Source organism: Triticum dicoccoides, chromosome 1A (assembly GCF_002162155.2).
Source record: "Triticum dicoccoides isolate Atlit2015 ecotype Zavitan chromosome 1A, WEW_v2.0, whole genome shotgun sequence".
Taxonomy (NCBI): Eukaryota; Viridiplantae; Streptophyta; class Magnoliopsida; order Poales; family Poaceae; genus Triticum; species Triticum dicoccoides.
This window is the reverse complement of record NC_041380.1, coordinates 279,672,910-279,682,814: the sequence shown is the minus strand read 5'-3', so window position 1 is coordinate 279,682,814 and position 9,905 is coordinate 279,672,910.

The following is a 9,905-nucleotide window of genomic DNA, read 5'->3' as shown; positions in this document are numbered from 1 at the left end:
GTGTCTGTCTCTCCCACTTTAGTCGGATCGGATTCGATGAAAAGGGTCCTTATGAAGGGTAAATAGCAATTAGCATATCACTGTTGTGGTTTTGCGTAGGTAACAATTAGAGGACGTCTAACTTGTTTTTGCAGGGTATGCTATGTGATGTGATATGGCCAAAAGGATGTGATGAATGATATATGTGATGTATGAGATTGATCATGTTCTTGTAATAGGAATCACGACTTGCATGTGGATGAGTATGACAACCGGCAGGAGCCATAGGAGTTGTCTTAATTTATTTATGACCTGCGTGTCAATGAAAACGCCATGTAATTACTTTACTTTATTGCTAACCGTTAGCCATAGTAGTAGAAGTAATAGTTGGCGAGGCAACTTCATGAAGACACGATGATGGAGATCAAGATGATGGAGATCATGGTGTCATGCCGGTGACGATGGTGTTCATACCGCGCCTTGAAGATGGAGATCAAAGGCGCAAGATGATATTGGCCATATCATGTCACTTTATGATTTGCATGTGATGTTTGTCATGTTTACATCTTATTTGCTTAGAACGACGATAGCATAAATAAGATCATCCCTCTCTAAAATTTCAAGAAAGTGTCCCCCTTAACTGTGCACCATTGCGAAGGTTCGTTGTTTTGAAGCACCACATGATGATCAGGTGTGATAGATTCTAACGTTCGAATACAACGGGTGTAAGCCAGATTTACACATGCAAAACACTTAGGTTGACTTGACGAGCCTAGCATGTACAGACATGGCCTCGGAGCACGAGAGACCGAAAGGTCGAACATGAGTTGTATAATAGATACGATCAACATGGAGATGTTCACCGTTGATGACTAGTCCGTCTCACGTGATGATCGAACACGGCCTAGTCGATTCGGATCATGTATCACTTAGATGACTAGAGGGATGCCTATCTGAGTAGGAGTTCATTGAATAATTTGATTATATGAACTTAATTATCATGAACATAGTCTAAATTGTCTTTGCAAATTATGTTGTGGATTAATAGCTCGCGCTTTAGCTCTTTGTTTTAATACGTTCCTAGAGAAAGACTAAGTTGAAAGATATTGTAAGCAATTGTGCGAACTAGGGACGTAGTCTGAGGATTGGCCTCACTGCTACACAGAAGGCTTCTATCCTTGATGCACCGCTTGGTGTGCCAACCCCTCTGGCGTCGTCTGTGGATGTTGTGAACATCTGGTAGACACGTTCTGATGACTACCTGATAGTTTAGTGCGCCATGCTTTTATGGCTTAGAGTTGGGGCTCCAAAAGCATTTTGAACGCCATAGAACATATGAGATGTTCGAAGAGCTGAAATTGGCATTTCAGACTCATGCCCGTGTTGAGAGGTTGAGACCTCTGACAAGACCTTTGCCTACAAGATGGAGGAGAATAGCCCAGCCAGTGAGCATGTGTCATGGAAACGTCACGGCAGATGTCCTAGAGTGAGGACTTAGTCGTGAGGCCAACGCATCTATGCGGTAGCCTGAAGGGGTTGATCAGAATCGAGAGACACAACACGCAAGACGAAGATTTAGACAGCTTCGGGCCCCGGGAAACATCATCCGGTAACAACCCTACATGTTGTTTGTGGCTAGGTCTCATTATCATCATGAGGGAGTCGTCGTAACTCTGGCTCTCCTAGTTGTGTCTAGACTTAATGATTATTCAACATGTCCCTCTTGGGGTGCCCTTCCCCTCCTTATATATGTTGAAGGGGTGGGTTACATGTAGAGTCCAACTCGGACTTAAGACTTAACTATTCTGTTTTCTCTCCATGGGCTTTCTTTAACGTTTCGGGCTTCTTAACTGTTAACCTATAATCTGGCTTACCATCTGGTTTAACTGTCCGGCTTAACTGTCTGGCTTAACTATCCGGCTTAACTATCTGACTTAACTGTCTTCTTAACTATCTGGCTCATATGACTGTGTTTGCCGGGTTACAATGCTTAATTGCCTCCGCCGGCTTATAGTCTGCCGGGTCACCAATGAAAACATCAACTCCTAGCCGGGTCATACCGCGGGGTATATCCCCGACATTAGCCCCCAGTTTAATTTGGATTCATCCATGTTAAACTGATCCTGTAAAACAAACACCAGAACAATTTTGACAGACTATGCTCCGGGTTAAATATCTTTGTAAGCTGCCACCTGATCATCCTTAATTCCTTGTTATTTCCTTCTTCGAAAATCTGGGTCAATAAGTCAATTTCATAATCAATTTTCTGACGTTAGTTTCTCACAGAGAAAGACTGTGAAGAATAATTCATTTGACTCAGCTCTCAAACGCTTAAAAATATTGGTCTTGAAATACTCATGTGACCTTCAACCGGCTTAAAGATGAAAAAACTTTCCGAGTTATAAATAGATGATGTCGGGTCATAATTGTTGCCGACGCTGGGTCAAAACTGAGAATTTTGAAGATTTCTCTCCCTCATATCCATATTACCTATAGCCCCCAAGTCTTGAGCAGAGCAAAGTGATGACTTAAGACTTGCTTCAATATAAATATAACCACTTTAAAGAAATCCATGTTGTTCATCTCAATCACTATTACCTGTAACCCCCAAGGGCCGGCTCAGTAAGATAATATTGAGCTGGGACTTTATATATGCTTCTTTGAAAAGAACATCATATGATGTAACCCCCATCATGGGGCTTGAACCCACGTCCACAAGGTTAAGAGCTTTGTGCTTTACCAACTGAGCAGTGGACCCTTCAATATAATGGATTAAAACTTGTGTACCTTGAATTGTTGACATGAGCAATTGGTAGCCCCCAAGGGCCGGCTCATTATGATGTGATGAGTCGGGTCTTCAATAAGCCCCCAAGTGTCATGGTGCATGCTTGCAGCGACATGAGACTTGCATATTTGATATAACCTTAACTTGAATAATGTAGCCCCCAAGTGCCAGGTCATAAGACTGCAGCGACTTGGGACTATTCCTTCAATTGTAGAATAAATCATACCCATTAATAATATAATAGCCATTGCGCTAAAGTGACTTTGAAAACCTCATCTGTTCATAAGTAAACCCGGAGCTTAAATACCCGGCGGCTCTTGACCGATGACGATTTAATATTCCTCCACTGTAAACCGGAATTTTTATAACCCGGCGACTTATAGCCTTTGAGAAAATCAAGAATTGATAACCCTTTTGAGACACCAGTTTCAATCTCTGGCGATGGGCTGGAACTTAATCATTTATGTAAGTCATAGCTCTGCAAATCCTGCATAGAGTTTAAACAACATATGCCCTGGCGACTTAACGTCAAAAGCCAGGGCGGGTAACAACCCAAATGTAGTCTTATCATGCACACAAGTAGATCATAAGATCCCTTGGCGGTTTACCGCAGGGCGGGTCATAGTATCCCACATACAGCCATTGTGATATTGAATTTGTACTGCCGGTTTACATGACCTGTGCAGTAAGGGTGATAACCCAATCCTTAGAAGCCAATACTTCCAAATATATGATGATTGTCACATGCTGGCGACTTATCGTCCAAAGCCAAACCGGGTTTAAATGAAACCACACTTATACTTAGATCTAAACAAAAAAGTCTCAAGTAAAACCAAAGATTGTTTGCAAAAACTTAAACCAAATAAAAAATGAGGTTTCTGATTCGAATACGATCAGTAAACCGCTTCAAAGGGGTTAAGCTAGGATTCGAATACGATCATGTAGCCCCCAGTGGCTTTGGCGTTGCGCTGATCAAGAGGGTACCAACAACTATGTTCTCTTTGGTTCGAATACGACCTATGTTTGAAAAGGAAGCCCCCAAATGACCATGAGAGGTTTTTAACGACCCTGATTCGAATACAATCCAAGTTGGACCCAAAAGGGGTTAAACTATGATTCGAATATGATCAAGAAGCCCCCTAGTGAGTTTGGCAGTGTGCCGATCAAGAGGGTACCGACATCTATGTTCTCTTTGGTTCGAATACGACCTATGTTTGAGCAGGAAGCCCCCAAGTGACCATATAAATTTTGGCATCGCGCCGATCAAGAGGGTACTGACAGCTATGCTCGATGAGCAGGAAGCCCCCAAGTGACCATAATAAGGTAAGCCGTAAGGCAGGATACCCATGTTTGAACCGCGCATCATGGCAGCAAGTTCTTTTTGGCAACCTTTAATTTTCCTGAGAACTCGAATCTTGCGAGAGATTAATTCTTTTTGAACCGGAACTTTAAACCGGATTTGAAAGCTTTCAAAACTTTGTGCGAGACAGATTGTCCTTGATCCGGTTGTTTGAACCGGATTTGAGAGCTTAAAAGCTTTGTAAGAGACAAATTTACCTTGAGCCGGATGTTTGAACCGGATTTGAGAGCTTCAAAGCTTTGCGGGAGAGAGATGTCTCTTGAACCGGATTTTAAACCGGAATCTTTATTTTGAACCGACAATTTTCTGACAGCCTTTAAATTTTCATCAACATGGCAGTGTCCTCCGGAACCGGGTTATCATTCCCTCCAATGACCCGGAGTTCCCGAGTCATCTCATTGTAGCCCCCGAGTCTTAAGACTACTCGAAGAGTTGGCTTGAGACTCTCCATATTTGACTGTGATATAAACCGGTATGAGTCCTTCAACAGCGCAACGATATAATAACCCCATCCTGCATTGGAGAACTTATGAACCAGAATAATTGCTCTTTTAAAGAAAACAATATAAAATATATACTGGATGGATTTCACCTGATATGTTAGGCCGGTAGTTATCCACCGCGGAGTTGATGATCACCATGGTGAAGCTGAAATCCATCACGGCTGAGTCGACCGCGGGAGCAGACAGATGAGCCGGCCACAACGTTGTAAGCCAGCGCGGACGGGCAAGACAATCGCAGGCATGGGCGACGAGTCAGTTGCGTGTATTGGTGCAGCAGATGTCGCGACTTGCGCACGTACGAGCAGCACGGTACGGACAAGCGCTAGTACAAAAATAATTTGGTGCTGTAACATCCCAAATTTTCAATTTGGAACGTTATACATAGATCATTCATGCATATCATATTTTATTGCATTTTCATTTCGCAATCCTCGAAATCCTAAGCAACTCAAGAACCCTCGGAGAGAGTTGGGGAATTCCCGGTTTTCATATTTGATTTTATCAAATATGGAAACGAGGATTTTGGTTTTAATTATTTTTTCCTCCGAAAATATTTCATATTAAAATATATGAGAGTAGATAATATGACTTCTCCAAAATAATTGAAATATTGGAGGAAAAATATTAAAATCAAATATTTGACTTTATGTGAATTTTATTGCGATTTTATTTGCATTAGAAAAATTTGCATGTTTTCAAAATTGCATTTTAGGGCCAAGAAAATGTTCATCTCGTTCTAAATATTTTATTTAGACGGTGAAAATTTGTTTTGGCATTTTTAGATATTTATTTTATGTTCTAGGATTTATTTTCTGTTTGGCGGAATTATTTTTAAAAAAAAACTTCCAACGCCCGACTGGGCCAAGGCCCAGCCGAGCCGACCCGTCTTCCCCACGCCGCCGTCTCCCGCCAGGACGCCCCACGCCGCCGCCGCCGACTCCGACCGGAGTCCGAGCCGGACTCCTCCTCCCTGCCGCCTTGCCCACTCCTCCAAGCCGCCCCTCCCCCTCCTTAAATACCGCCGCCGCCCCTCGCCGCATCGCGCTGCCCGAGCCTCGCCTCGTCGTAGCCTCGCTAGAGAGGTAACGCGCCGTTCGCCGCCGCAAGTTTTTTTTAGGAAACAGATTCGATTTTTTAAAAGAAAAATCCTAGTTCGTTTTTTTAGATCGGTTCGCTGGTTTTCCTGGTTCTTTTTAGCAGACGTTCGTCCGTACGTTCCTTTTAATGAACGGTTTTCGCTTGATAGTTACAGACAACGAACGCTCGTTCGTTAGCCTGTTCGTCAGTTTTCTTTTATCGGATTTTTCCGCGATTATTTCGAATCGCGATTTCTGATCCGATTTTCGTTTCAGTTTATCTTTTCGCTCGTTTGTCGGAATCAGGCGATACAAGTCCCTAGATCTTCGTCTCGAGACCCTCTTTCTGTTTAATCAACTTGAACAAGATTTTGGTACTGCAAAATTTGACCTTAGTCCAGATTAGTAAACGGACCTTGTTTCTTTCGTCGTTTGAGTTTCGTTGCTCCATTCGATTTGATTCTTTTTGCAAACCGAAGTTCTTAAGTTGAACTTTCTGGTCAATTCTTCTTACTTGAGTTTTGCCCGTGCATCTTCACTTGATTGCTTATGTATGCTATTGTTTGTTTGCGATAGAACACCCAGCGTGCGAAGCGTGCTACTACGAGTCCCTAGGTTTCGCGGATCATCAGCAAGGCAACTAACACATTGATCATACTCTTTCCATACCCAGTTTTTATGCATTGGTTTCAATCCTCAAACATTGCATGATTAGGATGTCATTAACTTGTGGGTTGGGAAGTAGTTGATGAGGTAGAACCTCTTGCCCTGTTACCTTTAAACCTTTGGGAGTTACTTCTACATAATGCTTATATTGCTATGCTATGCTCGTAGACGTGGTTTGGGTGAGTGAAATCCATGACAGATGTGAGATTGTTAATTAATGGTTCAACTTAAAGTGGCAACTTTAGTACACATCTGGGTGGATTGAGGCACCTGGAGAACCCAGTGTTGCCTGTATTTTTTGGAAATCCCGGGGTTCTGTGTGATCTTCCTATGGACCACCACCTAGGCTCAAAAGGAACTGAGATGATTCATGCTAGAAACTTCCGTGTGCAGCCACAAGCTATTATGGGCTCTAGCATAGTTGAGTAAGTTATGCGAAGCTCTCGAAGAGGTAGATCAGTAGGTAGTGGGTTGTAGGTTTGGTATGGTCTGCCCCTAGTAAAGAGTTAATGTTTCTGAAAAACTGTGTCTCGGTCATCCATTTCTCAAACACCATGTAGTGCGAGAAATTCAACAGATGCGATCGAGTCTTGTGGGGAAAAGTGCGCAAACCTCTGCAGAGTGTATAAACTAATCATGGTTAGCCGTGTCCCCGGTTATGGATAATCTTGAGTATCTAGTACTTGGAGTATCTTAAGTATCTCATCACTCTCTAATTTAATATTATTGGGTTGTTAATTACTTTAATTGGGATTGAGTTGGAGGAACCTTCTCAATGATGTTTCAACTACCATGATAGTTAAAATAAAAATCTATTCCTTTGTTGTAGGGAAAAATTGGCTTTTCACAAAAACTATAACCATAGAGCTTTCCACCAGCCAAATATGCATGTAGTGTTAGCATTATTCTGTTCTTGCTCTACTGTGTTACTTTGCCAGCATATTCCATGTGCTGACCCATTTTCGGGCTGCAACGTATTATGTTGCAGACTTTTCAGACGAGGAGTAAGGTTCGTTAGGTCATTGCCGTGCAGCTCAGCTATGTCGTTGGAGTTGATGGACTCACTTTATCTTCCAAGCCTTCCGCTGTTATCGCATTAGATGGACTTAAGCCATATTTATTGTAATAAGTTCTCTTTTGAGATATTCGATGTAATAAGTGTGTGATTGCTACTCTGTTATAAATCCTTGAGTACTGTGTGTGTCAGCATTATCCAGGGATGACACTGAAGCACAGAGACTTGACCGTTTGAGCTCGGGTCGCTACAATATGGTATCAGAGCACACGCTGAGTGTAGGACACGACCACTAAGCTAAAGTCCTATATCACTATTCTCTTCTCATTTCTGACTCCTCTCCATTTTCTACTCTTTAGGATGGGGGACGCAAGGAACAAGTTTGCACAACCAGATGAAGACGCACCTTTTGGACGACACTTGAAGGAAGTCACTAGGCACCTGAACATAGGAATACCAAGCTTCACCAGGACTTACAACGCCACTTTACCAGAAGAGGAGCGATGGGTGATTCAAGTTCAAGTTCCAGGAAGGACATTCACGCCAGTCACTAAGCCCATAGAGTTTTCCTTTGATGCACCAACCTGGAGTCTAGGCAAGAGCATGGCAGGCCACATCACCATGGGACGCATTGGAGAAGTATACAACAAGGATCTTAAGGACACTATCTACCAGATATGTGGGCGCCGAGACGAGCAATGGGAGATGATTAGCACCAAGAAGGACAGGTCCATTGCAGCTCTCATCCAGGAGTTAAACTAGCACATTCGATGTCAGGAGAATCAGATGTGCGCAGGAATGATAGACCTGAAGAAGGCAATGACTAGGATCACGGAATTGGAGGAAGAACTCAATGCTACTCGTGAAGATTATGAGGAGGAAATCGTCGTACTAGTGGAGAAAAATGACGATTTGGAAAGGAAGCTAGGAGTATTCCTGGGAGACCCCGCACCAGGAGGAGAAGACGAAGAACCCAAGGAGATTCGCCCGGAGGACTACATCATCATCGACGACACCGACTCCAACCCTAGTGATGATGACTTTGAAGACGAAGCTGGAGCAGATATCATGGAGTCTTCAACCGAAGAATATTTTTAGCAGACCACCACATCAGTAGTAGAATTTCCAAAATGTATATAGAATAGCCCTATCACTCTTGTAACGATAGTTAGATCGATTGTATGCCCTTGCTTGATTGATTGAGTGAAATGATTGTGTTCGTCTCATGTGCATATGGGTAGTGATTTCTCATTAGACCTCATTCTATTCTAATCTCTTCCCTCTAAAACCCATCAGATGCCTCCGAGACGTGACCCCGGATTTACCTTCCCACCGGAGCTCACTCAGTTGATCCAGCAGTAGAATACCCTGATGCAGTTGTTAGTTCAGAACCAAGGCAACAACAACAACAACAATCCACCACCACCACCACCAGTTGACAACTTAGCCCGTTTTCTGAGGTTGCAGCCGCCGGTGCTTTCCAGTAGCACCGAGCCGATAGTGGCAGATGATTGGCTCCGCAGGATTGGAAGGGAGTTGACCACTGCAGGATGTACAAATGCTGAGAATGTGCGTTTTGCCGCACATCAGTTGGATGGGCCAGCAGCCTCATGGTGGGAGAATTACACTATCACCTACCCTATAGCCACTGTTACATGGGACCAATTTCAGCAATCTTTCCGTACAGCCCATGTCTCAGCTGGAGCAATGAGTATGAAGAAGCGTGAGTTTCACAACTTACGCCAGGGGAACCGTACTGTGGCTCAGTACGTGGATGAGTTTAGCAAGTTATCTCGCTATGCCCCTGATGATGTGGCCATAGATGCCGCAAAGCAGGAGAAGTTTATGGAAGGGCTGAATGATGAGATGAGCATGCAGTTGATGGTGGCAACATTCAACAACTACCAGGAGTTGGTAGATAAGGCTCTTATGATTGAAGGGAAGCAGCAGCAGATTGAGAGCCGTAAGAGGAAGTATGGACAAGGGAGGTATACCTCAGGAGCTCAGCAGAAGCCTCGCCTAATCCCGAACTCGGGAGGACTTGTTCATAACCACGGAGGCCACACCCATAATGGAGGAAGTAACCATAATCATACTGGCCCAAGAAATGGGAATGGGAATGGAGCAAGCAACAATCAGAACTGTTCCAATCCAGCCACACCCACAAAGAGAGACCTAAGCCACGTTACTTGTTTCAAGTGCGGGAAGACTAGACACTATGCCACGGAGTGCCCTGAAGGGAAGAATGGAAACATAAATGGGAGCACTGGGAAGAAGCCCAATCCATTCAACAAAGGACAAGTAAACCACGTTAACGTGGAGGAGGTTGAAGAGCAGCCTGACGCGGTTATAGGTAAGTTTTTGGTTAAGTCATTTACCGCTCCTGTTCTTTTTGATACTGGTGCATCACATTCATACATATCAAGGGAATTCGTGGACAAGTTTAAACTACCGACCCAAACCCTTAGGACCCCTCTGTTAGTAAGTTCACCTGGAGCAGAGTATATGGCTAGCCGATGGT